The following is a 16,363-nucleotide window of genomic DNA, read 5'->3' as shown; positions in this document are numbered from 1 at the left end:
TCTTCTCTCTGTCCCTGTAGTTCAAAATTTTCATTATAATTGCTCTGGGGGGGCTCCGGGTTGCGGTTTTCTCATCAAGGCCCTGTGTGCGCGTTCAATTGCGAATCCTTGGGAGAGCTTGTTAGTGCCTATTTCCTGTATTATCATATTCTCCACATAGTCTGTGGGGTCTTGCCCTTCCTCTCCCTCCATCAGGCTGACCACGCGTATGTTATTGGATTTCGCTCTTCCCTCGGCTTCCTCCGCCCGATTCTCTAAACCTGTTGGTTCAGTAGGTGGACCGCTTTGGCATTGCTTGTGCTAGTATCCGTATTGACCTTCACCACGCTTTCTAGGCTGCTCGTTCATTCGGCAAGCGCTCTCATGTCTTGTCTCAGCAGATTTACTTCTATTCCCACTGCATCTATTTTAGTTTCCAGTGTAGTTCTCAGGTGTGCCATCATTGTCCCCCATGAGGTTTTCAGTTCCGTAATGGCTGCTAGGATTGCGTTGTCCTCTCGTAGTGAAACTGCGTCTGAGGTCGTAGCTGCCGCGACTTGCACAGGAGTGGTGGGGGTTTGTTGTGCCTTAGCGAAGATGTCCATTGTGGGCTGCTTACCCTTGGATTTGCCTTCCCTTACCGACATTGCTCCACTTTGCCTATGCTCCGGAATCCGTTGTAGCTACTCTTCTTCCGCACTTAGTGTCGCACACTGCGCCACCACTTGCCGCCTCTGCTTATCCGCTCCCCCGACTCGTCCTGGCGATATTATTTACAGTCCTTTGTTCAAATGTCCCGCCGCTCTGCCGTCTATTGATTGCACTTGGTGATTTCCTTATTGGCGTCTCAGCAGGGGGGGCTACACTTGCCCCGCCGCCCCTTTCCAGCAATCCTCTTGTCTGGAGGTGTTGGGAGGTATTTTAGCCAATACAGGTCTATCTTAGCGCTTTTGTCATCGGTCCTCACATGGCCTCTGGGCCCCTGCCAGCGCCCCTCTGCTGCCTGCATTGTTTGCAAGGCTCTGCCTCCTTTCTACAGCTGTAGCGCGGTGCTGCGTGCACCCTGGTATTCGGGTCCCCCCTTTCTTCATGGGCTACCTCTGTGCACTTCATATGTGGCCCGTACCTTCTTGCGCTCTGTCCTCTGGGCCCATTTTAGGATGCAGATAGCACTCCACTGCGCTCCCTTCTGCTCTTCTCTGTCCTGGCAATCTGCCTGGCGGACACGGAACGGGGCCCTGTGATGTCCGCTAGCGTGACTCCCAGTGCGTCTGTCGTCTACAGTGCCAGCAGCGTGTTCCTGGCACCGCTCTATGGAGCCCACTCACAGACTGCTGTGCCCCTATTAATCCGCATGCAGCTTCATATTGGCTGCCTCAATGCATGCCCACGCCGCCCAGATCACCATATCCAGGCTATGCTTATGTCCTTGGGGCCTGTCCTTCTCAGGCCGCACGTGTATTGCTCCTGTGCCAGCCTGTTCCGGCTCAATTATACTTAAAATGTAGCCCTTAGTGCCTGCCTTCATCACGCGGCATGATGGTGCCGCTCCGGAGCCTCAGAACCCTTTCACACTGCACTGGAGTCGGGCAGCCCCCACCTCCAGCAGTTCATAACGCGAACACGTATGCGTTGCGTTTCTGGGGGAGTACCGGTCCTCTGTGTCTCCCCACGCTCTCCGGACCTCCCACGAGTCGAGCTCACTGCCTCCTGCAGCTGGCAGCCCAGTTCCCAGCGCAGTCTGCGATGTCTGCTCGACGCAGGTCTCCGAGCGCTTTGCCTCCTTCGCCAGGCTGACAGGGACGCTTGTACGCTGTTCTAGTCTGCAGGCTCCGTTCACTCCTCTGTTGGTGGCCCCATGTACATACACCGTAGCCTTCCCGCTACCAACAGCTCGTCAGCTGTTTACTTCTTCGGTGCCCGCTCCTACAATGCCTTAGTCACATTCGGGCGTCCCTTTGTTTAGGAGCCGCCGCCATCTTGTTGCTTTCGTTCCGGGGCGTGATTCCAGATACAAAGTAGTAAATCTCACGTTTGGTCGCTCCGCTACACCTGCAGATACATGCTTTCTAATCCTTTGTTGTTCATACACAACTGCTACTAATTTGTGTCTTCAGTCTATCGCAGGCAGCTCGTGCTTGCACGGATCGTTTCATCGGATCTCGGAGCCCTCTGGAGATGCAGCCTACTCCATTGCTGCCAAGCCATGCCCCCCAGACAAACCACAACCTTGATCAGAATTCTGATCCCGGTGGACCAGTTTTAGGATTACCTATATGCTATGGAAGCTCCTGAGTGTAGCTTCCCCTTTAGGTTTCCCCATCATTCCATGATAATGGGACAGACGCAGAGAAAGGTGCAGAGTGCATTTTTCTGTGTTTTTTTCCATGCCCACTCTACTTAGAATGTGGATGAAAGCACTTTATTGGCAGGACAAGTTAGACAGGTTTTGTCAAAGTAAACAACCCGAGTACATGCAACAATATACCTATTCTAGTATTGGTCGTGCATGTATAGTCTATTTTCGTTCCAATAGCTCTGTTGTTGACATTCCCAGGTGGATGGTGTTGTCTTTCTTGGCTCTTTCTGTTGCATCCCCGAGATTACCTTTGTCTACAGAAGTCTTCCTTTTTCTCACAGACATTGAACGATTGAGTGTCCCAAATGTCTGTTCATGTGGGATAGTGACAATGTCGTGCACTCCACTACAAGTAGGTCACATTGTTGGAAGAGTCTGGCATGATGATTCCTGCCTTGATTGGCATCAGATGATTTGCTCTTTCCCGTATGCGGCATTCAGTCTACCTTTGGTGACCGCTTGCGCTTTTCTTTTCTGACCATAGCATTCATCCAAACAACGTGAAACATTCCACCTTCTTGATTTGCCCACGTGCGCCTCCAGATCACGTGGTATTTTTCCTGCTGAGTATCTCATTATAGGTGCTGTGTTGCCCCTGTGGATTTTCCATTACAACGCCTACCTACCGTCTCGGTTGTCTCCCAGTGCATGTTGTAATGCCCTAAGAGTGCGCCTCAGTAAGTGATGCCGCAACACCTTTGCTTCTTTAGGGCCTATTGTAAACCCTTCTAAATTATTGGACAGTCTCTCCTCCTGCTTGGGATTTGCCGTGTGGGGGTTCTGAGGAGTGGTGCCGCAGAGATACAGGAGCACTGTAAGTACATATGGGAGGGAAGAAAGTGGCTGGTTGTTAGGTCACCGAACACATGGTCGTAGTGGCCATCAGGGTTGTTTTTCTTGATGTGGGTGTGCCTAAACTAGAATAAAAGTTTTTTTTTGGCTATTGAGCAGTGGAAACCCTTCCAGTTGGAACCTGCAGCCAGAGTTTGGCCAATTCAATTATGTGCACATTTAGGGACAGGAAGCTGAAATTTTCTGTTGTGGGAGTGTCCCATTCTTAAACGCCTCTATCTGTGCTGCTGTCTTGTACGGCGGTAATACAGCAGTAATTCCGCCTCAACAGAATTACCGTTACCGCTGTGGTGTCTGGCAGAATTACCGCTGTATCACAACTTGGCAGAAGCATGCATACACCATTGGGGGTAATGGAAATTCCATCTAGCGGAATAACCGCTGAAGCTGAATCCCTGATGGTAATTTCACGCGCTGAATTACCGTTACCACTCAACAATAGTGTCAACGCCAGAACAGGAAGCACAGTGGTGGCCATTTTGAAACACTCAATCCACCATGACTCTCCCACTTCCTCTAGCCATCCAGACCCACAAGGCAGAGAAATCATGTCCCAAGAGAAGGCCAAAGGGAAGGCGAATGATCTGAGGCTAAAGAAGCAGAGGTTGAGTATGGCCGAGCTGCAGGTCCTCACTGATGAGGTGATGGCCCATGCTGAGGAGTTATATGGCACTTGGCATCATAAGACATCAGGTCAGAGGAAAGCAGCAATCTGCCCAGGTATTCGTGACAAGGTCACGGCTGTGGGCACAGTCCATGGGACAGTGAGGACTGCAGGAAGCGGTGGAACGACCTGAAGACCAGCGTCTGCAGCCTCCTGTCCAAACACTGGCGGGAGACATTGGTTACATGAGGCAGCACTGTGGACCCCTTGACCTGACCCCATGGGAGGAGAAGGCCAGCTCCATCCTCCATATGGAGGGCATTGAAGGACTTTGGAGTGCCAAGCTCGGAGCTATCAGCCAAGGTGAAGCTGGTGAGTTTGAATGCCCCTCTTCCCCCGACAATGCACTGGCCAAATGAACATCCCAAGCATGTGTCCCTTATCATAGATGGGCCCAAAGAACAGAGGAAGGTGCCACCACATTCCAATGCACCCAAAAGCAATGCCACCCAATACGTATGCAAGGGGAGGTGGGCAACTGTGCATGTACACATGCACAGTAGTGAATGTGCATGTGAGCACATGCAACTATGAGCAGCACCCATGTATACTGAGAAAGGCCAAGTGCCAAAGTGGACCCCCAGCACACCCACATTTACAGGCCACATTGCCAGCCCAACAGGCAAAGGGAACATGCAAGTGGGGTGTACACCCTCATCAGACGCTACCCCCACCTTGTATTGGACATATGCATTAGCCTGCAATCAATCATACCCATCAGACCACATGTGTATGATGTCCCTCTACCATGTAGCATGAGTGACTAGCAAATCCACAGTATGAATGATGACTAATAGCATGTCATTGTCCACCCAACAAGTTCACAGCTGATTCAGGAGGAGGTGGATGCAGGCCCATCTACCTCCCATGACCGGGCCTCCGGTGCAACACCAACAACCTCCACCCCTGTACCGGCCAGCAATGGGAAGGGAAGGAGAAAAGGCAAGAGTGAGCACCAGGGCCCAGCAGCACAGCACATGCCAGCGATGCCAACACAGCTGCAGGTTCTGCACGCCCGGCTGCCACAACCACCACCCAACAGCGGACTATCCGTGGTTGTGACAGAGGAACCAGATTCTTGCACAAGAAGCTGCACCAGCACCCATCCAACTGACCCATGACACCCCCTCGTCACCTGAGCAGGGTGACCAGTCACATCGTCAGCGTGGCCTGAGGTCAGAGGGTTACACAGATGGAAGTGTAGGTGGCAGGGTCTAAGGCTCATCCTGATTCACCCTCAGCCCTCCCCATAGCCCATAACCCATAGTGCTGCATACACAGGAAGCAATATGGAGGAGGCTGGGCACTATTGAGCAGTACCATGTGCACATGGAAACACTGGCGGATACACAAGTGCAACACCTGCTGGCTATCTGATACTCTGTCCAGGGTGCCTCATGGAGCATAGCGAGGGCCATGGACCGGGACCGACGACAGTCTGGAGTTGCATCTGCCACCCTATCTGTCATGGGATAGAGGGTGAGGGAGATGGTGGAGGGCATTTTGGCTTTTGCTGTGACAATAAAGGCCAGCATGCTCCTGACACATCTGACCAGTCAACCTCAATCACCCCAGGGAAGGATCTGTGCCCAGCACCCCAAGGTGCCGCTCAGTGCGCCACCTGGCTCCAACAGGCTTAAGCAGGCTTGCAAGGGCAAGAGGCCACGCAAGTGACTTGATATTGCACTCTGCACATAGGTACAAGGGAGGCGGGAGAGCATGGGCCTGGTGTGGGCATATTAGGGATGGTGTGATGGGGATGGGGAAGCGGGAGGGCATGAGTGTGTTGGGGATGGTGTGTTGCGGAGGCGAGGCGGGAGCACTTGGGTGTGTTGGGGATGATTGGTTGGGGAGGGGAGAGGCAGGAGAGCATGGGTGTGTTGGGAATGGTGTGTTGGGGAGGGAGGAGGTGGGAGGGCATGGATGTATTGGGGATGATGTGTTTGGGAGGAGGAGGCGGGAGGGCATGGGTGCACTGGGGATGGTGTTGGGGAGGGGGATGCAGAGGGTGTTTGAGTGGTTCATTCAGACCCAGGTATATAAATCTATAAATCTATTTCACTTGAAACAATGCCAGAACATTTTGTGTGATTGTGGTTTCTTCAATGTGTGGCTATGTACAAAGATGAACAGCATGTGAATATCAATGTGATCAGAAATAATTGTCTATTAGTCATTGCTGCACAAGGGGACCATCTCTTTCCTCCTCCCGCTCACTGTGTGGCAACTCTGCCCCTGCAGATAGTGAGTCATTGGGCCTCATTACAACCTTGCCGGTCCGGAAACAACGGTACTGGTAAGCTTACCGACACCGTTGTTTCCGGACTGGCAAAGTACAAGTCTGGCGGGTGGGTGCGCAAAGTACAAGTCTGGCGGTGGGTGCCCTCCTGCCTGGCAGGTCTGACTTGCCGGGCAGACAGGCAGCTGCCCACAGACTTTCACGGAAGCATTGGCACTGTTATTACCGGTGCCAGTGTTTGCATGGTCCCCATTCCCATAGAGTTCTATGCGACTCTTTGGGAATGGGGAACAGCATTTTACTGGTGCCTGACTTTACGGGCACCGGGGTGGTAATACCCTGTTGTTACCGGCAAGCCAGGTGCCGGTAACTGTTTACGGGACCAGCGATAACCTGCCGGTTTTACCCACACGCTTACCGCCGGACTCGTAATGAGGCCCATTGTCTTCTGGAGGTGGCATTTGCACATCAGGAGGCAGAGGGACATTTTGCCTGAAGCAGATGTTCTGCAGCATGGCACAGCCAAGAAATATTTGGCCATCCTTCTCTGGCCTGTACATCAAGACCTCTGTGGTGCAGTGTAGACACCGAAAATGACCCTTCAGTAGGCCAAAGGTCAGCTCTATGCAGAGCCTATTCCAGACGTGTGCCTCATTATAGGCCATCTCCTGTGGTGTACGTGGATTGCGCACAGGTGTCATTAGCCATGGTGGTTGGGGGTATCCAGAGTCACCTGCAAAGGCAAAGTTAACAGGTGTCAGTCACAGTGCATTGTGGAGGAGTTTCCTTTCCAAAGTCATGTTAATGGACGCTCTGGTCATGCATTTTTCTGCATTGTTGCACAACACGTTTTTCCATCCTGGTAATTGAATGTGGTGTCTTTCCATTTGAGGCTCATATACATTGACGTTTTACACCATGAACAGAGATCACAATCAATATTCGTCAAATTCATGGACTGTGATTGGCTTTGCAGGGTACATGTTGCCTGTGTTTGGCCTGTGCATTGCTATCATGTATGTGCCCTGATGGGTGAGTAGTTGTTCTTGTGCATGTTTACGGCTTCTGCTTGCCTTCTATTGTGGCATCTGTGAGGAACGCATGGTGGCAACAAGTAAGACAGACACAAATGATCACAGTTCAAGGGAGTTTATTGAACAATTAATGCTGTATGCAGGTTGGAAAAATGCCTAATCTAAACCTCAATCTAAGATGTGAGCAAGCGTCAAACATCAAAGGAAAAATAAGACAGTCCTCGGGGTGTCATGCCAAATAAAAGGGCCCATACTAAGAAACCTATTGCCAAACCTTACAACTAATACAAAAAAGAGTGTGGGATGGTTTTCAAGAAAAGAAAGAAGTGTTCTCAAATAATACCTTAGGATGCAGTAGCCTGGGTCTCCCTTCCCCACATTTTGGGCACGGGGTGAGGTGGGATCGTGGAGCACAACACACACTCGAACTTTCTCAGCACGAGATGACAGTTCAGCTTTCAGCTATCAGGGCCGTCAATGGCCGTCAATGGCCATCAATGGCTAAGTCTCGTCTCACAATGCCTTCGAGGCCCTGATGTCTTCAAAATAATAAAACAAAAGTTATTTTAACCAAATGAAAGTTCTTTAGGGTAATACTGATTCACCCCTGGGTCCCCCTCTTCTGGGTGCTGACCCTTCTCAATTGTTTGCTACATTTCACGTAGGGTGATGGCTTCACCCCTGGGTCCCCCTCTGCTAGGCATTAACCCTTCTTTATTGTTTCCCACAGTTTCACGTAGGGTGATGGCTTCACCCCTGGGTCCCCCTCTGCCAGGCACTAACCCTTCTTTATTGTTTGCCACAGTTTCACGTAGGATGATGGCTTCACCCTTGGGTCTCCCTCTTCTGGGCGCTGACCCTTCTTACATTTTGCATTCCACCATTTACATATCAGTTCGTTTCTCAATGAACACTGGGTGAGACCCTCACCAGTGGATCCCCCTCTGCCGGGCTCGCACCCCTCTTGATTGTTAGTGCTTGGGTGATGGCTTCACCCATGAATCTCCCCTGCTGGGCTCAGATCCCTCTCAAATTTCTTTAGCAGGATTTCTTTTCCCTTAGTTTCCCAATGTCTTTTCAAAGAGTTCTTAGTGGACATCCCTCGGCCGGGTTCACAGCTGTCAACACACTGTTTTTCAGGACTTTAACCTTTGCCCCTCTCGTCAGCGTCCCTTGGTCGGGCTCACGTTTGCCAACTTCACGTTTCCTTGTATATGCAGGATTCACTTCCCTTGCTTTCTCATATGGCAGGATTCACTTCCCTTGCTTTCACACAATTTGTAGATCAAAGTCTTTTGATTGTACAGGGATTTTACTAGACCTCCCAAAGACCACTTTGACCTCTTTTGGTGACTCTCCTACGGCCTTCTAGTACCCGTAGTTTCGCTCTGTTGGGGATCGACCAGAGTCTATTTAGTTAGCAAGCACCCATGTGGAGCCAGTTTCCCTTTGCAGATGGTCGCCCCTTAACACTTTTTACAGTTCTTTTACAGTTTATTAAACATGGTTCAAACTTGCCACTTTCTTATTCTCACTCGACACTGCCCGGTTCTTATCGGTTCTCCCCTTGACTCACTGGCTGTGATGAACCACTTGGCTTTTGGGTTTCCTGAAGTCAGGGCCGGTACCACCGGCACGGGAGCTTCCCTCGTTCCTGCTTATTGGCATAAGATTGCACCACGTACCATTGACATCTGCTGCAAGACACTTGTGCTATTGTTCGCGGTCTTAGGCTTTCTTCCTTGAAGGTTCCGTGGGCCTGAGATGAAAAGGACAAGGTCACTTCTCTCCTTGCCACCCCCTCAATTCCTGACGCTTTTCTTCTTCTCTTGAACTGCTGCGCCTACTTAGCCGTCTTGTCGTGCCATCTGCCGTGCTCGTCTTGCTCACCTTCCTCATACTGTGCTCTCTTGCTCCACCTTTTATCCCTGTGGCGAAGGGAAAGGGCAGCCAGCTATGTGTGATTCTGATCAATTGCCTGACTTTGCCTAACGCTTGTGTTGGAACATGTGAGGTAAACGGCTCCGGTGTTAGTCCGTTCTCTGGTGTATTGTGTGAAAGTGTTTGTGTCGGAAAAGCGGGGCAGTGGTTTTGGATGTCCTACGTGGTGGGATGGGGAAAAGGTATTGAAGGTAGGGGAATACCGTGTCTGACCCGTCAGTGTCCTACTCCCCGAGGAGCCCCCATCCAGGTGATTCTCCCTCACTGGTCCACTCCCAGGAACTGGATCCAATAGCGATAGCTGTGTCCTGGCCACCTGGATGACAGATCCCCGGGGACTAGCTAGGGAGACACCTTCAGGTTTCTCACATATCATATACATGATTACCAGATTACATGCAATTACTGTCTGCCAGTGTTGACTTGTCAATGCGCAGTGTTAAACTGTGGCAATTGATGTGTAGGTATGTGGTCCCTGTGCATTTTGGTTCAGTCAGTCCTCTGTGTGTGTCATCACCTTGCTGGGGCAATAAGCATCACTGACATACAACTATATTGTCCTGCACGGCCTAGTCCCGTGGGTTGGTGGCTGTCATGTGTAGTCTGAGAGGGCAGGTACTGTCAGGGCATGCATTGATCAGTTTTGGTAATGTTCCACCCCCCTTCCACATAACATTTCACTGTTGCTGTGTGATTGGTCTGTGTGATGGCACTTGTACTCATCCAGTATCTATGTCCGTTGGCCTCTGCAGCTCTCCATGTATACAGGCAGTGTACTGTTCTTCGGGACCAGGGAAGCGGGCACAGCAGTGTGTAATCCCAAGGTCAGCGTTGCAGGTGACCTGGATATTCATGGAGTAATGCTGCTTCCTTTTGCTGTACACCTTTTTAGATGCCTGGGTATCCACCAAGGCCACATGGCTGCTGCCCAGAGTGGCTATGACGTTGGGCCGGTGGGCTCCTGCGTGACAACGTGCCTTTGCGGCCTTGATCTGTGCCAGGGTGGTGGGAAGGGAGATGTGCCGGGAGGCTTGGCACCAGAGTGTTTCAGACACCTGCGCAAGCACATGTGAAAATGTGGGCTGGAACATGCCATGCAGCATGCCCACAGTGTGCTAGAAGGAGCCAGTAGCAAGGAAGTGTAGGACCCGACACAAGCTTCCGCAGCAGGGGCAAGGCAGTTCTGATGTTGATCCTGCTCTGTATGCCATCATGGATCAGGGCGAGTAGCTCAACAGTGGCCTCCCTGTTCAGCCGGTAAGGGATAATCAGCTAGGTGTCAGTTGATGGCAAGGGTAAGGGCTTGACCCAGGGAATGTTCCCCTGCCCTGCATGGCGTCTCCTCCTCCACCTCCCTGTACCCTGTGCACTCTGTTGCTGTTCCTGCCTCTTCAGCTCAATGTAGAGCAGGAGCAGATGCATGTTCCAGTTCACAGCGGCTAGTGGCAGCATGATGTTGGTAAGTGTCCTAGGGTCACATGCAGGCCTTTTGGGATCTTCCCAGTGATTTGGGTGCACCTGCACTTGTTTTAAACCGCCTGTATTCATTTACCGCCACCTTTTAGGTGGAGGTAACTGCACTGTGTTTTTGGTGGAATTTCCGCCCATTTTCAGCAGTATTTCAGCAGTATTTCAACTCGTAATGTGACAGAAATACCGTTTTGGAGCTCGGCGGTAATTCCGCTGCCACCAGATTTTGACGGAAATTCCGCCAGCGCTAATTCATCTGGGGCTAATTCTGCCAACAAAATTAGCGCTGACTCCTTACAGTATGGTAAAAGTGGCGGTAATTCTGTTGCTGCCACTTTTACCGTATACCGCCAAACTCATAATGAGCCTGAGTGTGTGTTACTCACACCCTGCCTTCCCCTTAATCTTCCTTACCCCGCCCCTTCCTTTTCCTCCTTTTCTGCTTAAACCATCCATAGACACCATCTCTGTCTTCCACATGCACTTTTCATCAAGACGCCCTCTTTGCATGCCCTCTCTCCTTTACAGTCCACTTGACCTCACACCTATGCTCCTCGCACCCTTGCTTCCTTATTTACTTTCCTACTTATTGTTTTTATTTTGATTGGAGTCTGGTATTGTGCTGCATTGTAACCAAACATCTTCAAAGCGTAGAGATAAGGGAGTGGTGGGGGCAGGAGACTGGCTGTAGAGGGGGATGCATCATACTAATGTAGCCCCAGGCCCAATTAGGGACTAGAAGACTACATTGCTTGTCCCCTGTGGGAAAGTAATAAAATAAAAGATGCCGACACCACAGTGAGGGCAAAGGTATTTTATTAATTGTTTTTGTTTGTGTTGTGTGTTTACTCTACTATGTTCCTCGCCTGCTTTACTAAAGGCCAAACCAATTCAGCCCCACACTGGGCCTGTATGGAATGTTGAATCGAGAAAGACAATGGACAGCGCCGCCTGCTGAAAGCCTGGACTTGGCAGGGGAGATAATTAGTAATCTGAGGAAAACGGTTGGACATAGCAGCCAGATTTAAGGCATAGAAAAGGAGTATGTCAAAAAAGGGTAGCAGGCACTCCTCTCCAGAAAGAACATGGCATGATAACCTGTTCTGTTGCTGTTGGTACTCTTGTTCAGAGAGGAATTGCCATAGTATTTCGGTGCTGGACTGCCCATGTGGGCGGGACAAAGACTGATGTGCAAATGGATATTTCCCATCTGTAAAAGGTACAGTGAACAAAAAGCGTGTGCTGCAAACTCTCATCTCAGAACAGGTTATCATGCCATGTTCGTTCTGGAGAGGAGCTCCTGCTACCTTTTTTGAAATATTTGCAGGGAACTTGGGGTTGGTCACCCTAGGTTACCTGGGGGCAACCAGACGTGGACTCCCTGCTCTCTGTGCTCAGAGAGGCTCAACTCCACCTCACTGATGAGGCCCAACAAGGCTGAAACACGTGTATGGGGTTGCTGTTGTTACTCTTGTTCAGAGAGGAATTGCCATAGCATTTTGGTGCTGGACTGCCCATGTGGGCGGGACAAAGACTGATGTTCCAATGGATATTGCCCATCTGTGAAAGGTACAGTGAGCAAAAAGCGTGTGCTGCAAACTCTCATCTCAGAACAGGTAATCATGCCATGTTCTTTCTGGAGAGGAGCGCCTGCTACCTTTTTTTTAAATAGAAAAGGAGTAGGAGGCTAAAGATTGAGTACTCTGTGGGAGGCTTGGCCTTCAGCAGCCCCTGGGGCTCACTGAATTTTCCATGCTGGGCTGCTTAGGCCAGGAGCGGGTCAGCAAAACCGTGGGTCTTAGGTTGGGGCACCCACCTGGGGGGCAGGCCAGGCAGGCCCAGAATTAAAAGGCCTTGGGTCACATATGTGGGCAGTATGTGGAGAAGATCAGGGCCACCCAACCCAAGCAGCGGGTCACGGCTGCTCGGGACCAGGCTCAAGGACATGTGGCTTGTCGGCCCGACCTGGGTCTAGTCGGGGGGGGGGGCGCAAAGAAGAGAAATTTAATTTGCTCACCCAAAGTCTTGGCGGCTGGAGGTAATAAAAGTCCTGGCTGCGTCCTTCATGCAGCCCGGGTGAGGATGGTAAGGCAGCGGCCCACCTGGGTCTAAGAAGCTGGGCTAGGGTGAAGAAAAGTCATAGCACACGTCCTCCATGAGTACCAAGTGAAGAGCTCTAGAGCATCTTTCCAAGGAGCACCGGAGAGCCTCTGGCATGCCCACCCACCTGCGCTTCACAGGTGCAATGATGAGCAGGTGTGTACCGCCCACTATAGTTTCCAGCCAACAGCGATGCAAATGGCAGCTTCCCAATGACAATGGGACGCGGTCTAAGAAGGACATTTGCGCTGGGGCATGATGGTGAGTGGAGTGGACCCCCAAACCCGGGCAGCCATGAAAATGAACATTGCTCTGCCGGCCAGTGGTGGTGAGTTCATCGGCTCCCTAGGGCATAGGGTTGCCTTTAGAAGATCAAAGAAGCAGGAGCAGCATGGTAGTGAGAGTGGTGATCCTCTGTGCATAGGGCATCACCCGAAGAAACTTTTGGTGTAGGGCCCGGTGCATGCGTCGCCTTCTGGGCATGGGGCGCCACCAGAAGAGAACAGTGCATTGGGGGTGGGCCAGACCCAGAGAAGCAGTAGTGAGGGTTGGCCTGGCCCGATGACAATACCATAGTGACCCAGTTACTGTGATAGATTCAAAGTCCCAGTGTGTGGCTGTCTGCAGCAAGCACACCCATATTATGTATAGGTAAAATAAATGGCCTACTTTATTCTTTGCCTGCGATGCGGCAATCCTCGCCACTACCCCATCTGGGCTGAGATTGGCGCTTAACATCTTTTTGGCAAAATGTAAGGAGCTCGGCCTAGCGCTTAATGGCACCGAAACCAAAGTTATGGTTTTCAAACCCCCCCTCTCCAAGTCCTCCAAGGTGAAGATCAAGGTTGATGGTCTCGTATTGGAGCAAGTTAGACACTTTGATTATTTTGGGATCAGGTTTAATGAAGTGGTGGGGTGGGTCGACCAACCGGTCAAAACTAAGGCAAACTTAAATAAATATAGGGGGGTAATCATTTTTTTTCCAAGTCATGGTAGTGGGGCAATCTCACCGGCTATAGCGCTATTCGACCTGCAGGCATTGCCAGCATCACTTTATGGTGCTGAGATTTGGGGCTTCGCGAATACGAATATGTTATCCCCCATTGAGAATAACTTCTTAAAGACGTTATTGCTCCTGCCTAAGAATGCCCCAAGCTCGTTGATTCAATTGAACCTTCACATTTGGCCTCTAGCTGACTTGATTGCCCTAAAGCCAGTCTTGCATTGGGTGAGACTTTGGTCCTCCACCGCCTGGGTCCATAGAGAGATGCCCTGAGGGATTTTTTACAACTGGAAGGCGCCAAAAAACATGGTTGGGCTTTCCATGTAAAAACAATGTTATGTGGGTTGGGTGCCAACATATTTATGGGATAACCCTTGTGAGTGCTGCCCCTTGCTGAAGATTGACCTTAAAATAATTGCAAGAGGCTACACGCTCCAGATTCTTCTAGAAGCCCAAAGGCACTCCTGAAGAATGGCCCTGAATTCCTTTTATCTAATCCTTTTTAGAAGGAATCCATCCCCCTATGAGTGCTCCCTACATGTCTGCTTTAGACTGGGTTTCCTGTATACCGCTTCATATGCTTGTGAATTGTCAACACACAATTATGGGATATGCCCACTTTGCAAACAAGCTCATGAAACCTTAATCCTCTTTACGTTGATATGTCCCATTTTACTGGAGCTCATGCGAAGGTATTTAGGACCCCTTTTAGTTGCTATGGAGATACGAAACTCAAGGGAACCAATGCAGCTTCTGACCAATACGCTGAAGTGGAAAGTTGTATTTGCTTCGGCTAGGTATGTTCATCGTGCATGGCCTTTAAGAAACAAGTTGATGGGTAATATGTTACCACAACTGTAGAATATCCCTGAGGCTGCGAGCTTTGCTCTTCTCTTGAGGTTAAAATCTTATTCTAAAGATGTGTTTTTACTTTGTATTTGTTTCTTTTTCTTTTTCCTAATGTATGTGGTTCTCACCTTTTCTTTTGTATTAGTGTGACCTGATTCATATTGTATTTATCCATTGTTTTAAAAAGGAAAGCTACTGCACTAGATTGATTGACCCCTCTTGCACATTATAATGTATTAATTGATATTGTGATGTTTATGCTAAAGGACTATTTTGAATAAAGCTTTGAAATTGATTATGTATAGGAGCTGTGTATAATTATGAGTTGTATATCACTATTTATGTGTGTATGTATCTTTATATATTTATTTGTCTGTGTATGTATTTATTTGTTAATGCATATACTGATCTATTTAATTATGTGTTTGTAGCTGTAAGGTTAGAATAAGGTGGTAAGAATAGGTTAGTAGTTATATGTCCCCTAGCGTGATAGGGTTGGAAGAAATGGCGAACTGCCAGATGCCACTAAGGGGGAAGAGACTGGCCACTGGGTCACTTTTCTTGCACCACCTTCTAAGTAGGTGGTGCCAGATGAGCAGGAGGCGTCTGTCCCATTACTTCACCCTAAGACCACCTCCATGATCCCATTCAGGCAAAAAGGAATGGCAGACCAGAACCCTAGGTACGAGAACAAATATGGGTAACTAGGGAAAAGGGAGTTATTTATGGGCAAAGTTTAAGTTGAGAGTTGTTTTGTTTGCAATAAAAATAGGTCCCCATCAGGATCCTAAAACTCATGTGGTAGTACATCTCCTGGTGCCGGAAGTGATAACATCAGTTTTTATTTTACAGGTTGCCTAGCAACCCTCTGCTTGTAGCCAAGAGGGATGTAGCGCTCACTGCCATGCTGCTCGTGCTTTATTGATCTTCTAATGGCGGCTCCATGCACTAGAGAGCCGCTGAATTCACCACCACCAGTCTGTGGGGAGAGTGTGATAAGTAGTCCCTCCCTGGCCTGGGTTGGAAGAGCGTGTGAACCTCCAGGAAGAGCTAAAACACCAGGGCTACACTACTCATGCTTCAAACGCAGGTGGACTTCAGGGACAAATTTACACTCCTCTTCCTCCAGACACCCTACACCTATTTATGTGGCCATGCCTCCTTGCCCCCTGTCAGGTCTCCTCCTTATTTTTTTATTTATTTTATTTATTTTATTTATTTGTAACGCACCGAAGCATCAGGGCGCGAAAAAAGACACAAGGATGAAGATTAACGGGACGACACAAAAAGAGAGTAGAGAGAGGAGAAGCAGAAAGATGGCAACATGATGCGGTGTAGTAGTTGCCTAATTATTTGAAGAGAAAGGTCTTCAATTGCTTCCTAAAGAGTTGGATGTTGCTTTCCAGTCTGAGGCTGCAAGGCAGTTTGTTCCAGTGGGAAGTCGCCAGGCTCAGAAAAGCTCGACCGACCAATGGCTTTACCTGGAAGGCTGGGATTGATCAGTCCTTGTTTGGCGGATCTCAAACTACGGCTCGGCTCATACCAGCTGAATTTTTTCCTGAGGTATGCTGGCGCCGTGCCATAGAGACATCGGTGGGTTAGGGTCAGTGATTTAAACAGAATCCGTTCCTTCACTGCCTTTGCTTATATACCAAATGCACTCATTCACATCCTTACCTGGCCTTCTCCTTCTTATAGCCCTCTCCCCATAGGACTCCCTTCTTCCTTCCACCTTATATGCTTACAACCATTCTTATTTCCACCATGCTCTCCTAACAATCCCATCTTCTTTGTAAACCCTCTTTGCCCTTAAAAGCCCTCATTCTGCTAAAGAATCAGTTGCCATACTTCCTCCACCCTTATGCCTCCTCTT

The sequence above is a fragment of the Ambystoma mexicanum genome, chromosome 2p (genome assembly GCF_040938575.1).
Source record: "Ambystoma mexicanum isolate Mex_15411 chromosome 2p, UKY_AmexF1_1, whole genome shotgun sequence".
NCBI classification, from domain to species: domain Eukaryota; kingdom Metazoa; phylum Chordata; class Amphibia; order Caudata; family Ambystomatidae; genus Ambystoma; species Ambystoma mexicanum.
Note: the sequence above shows the minus strand (reverse complement) of the source record.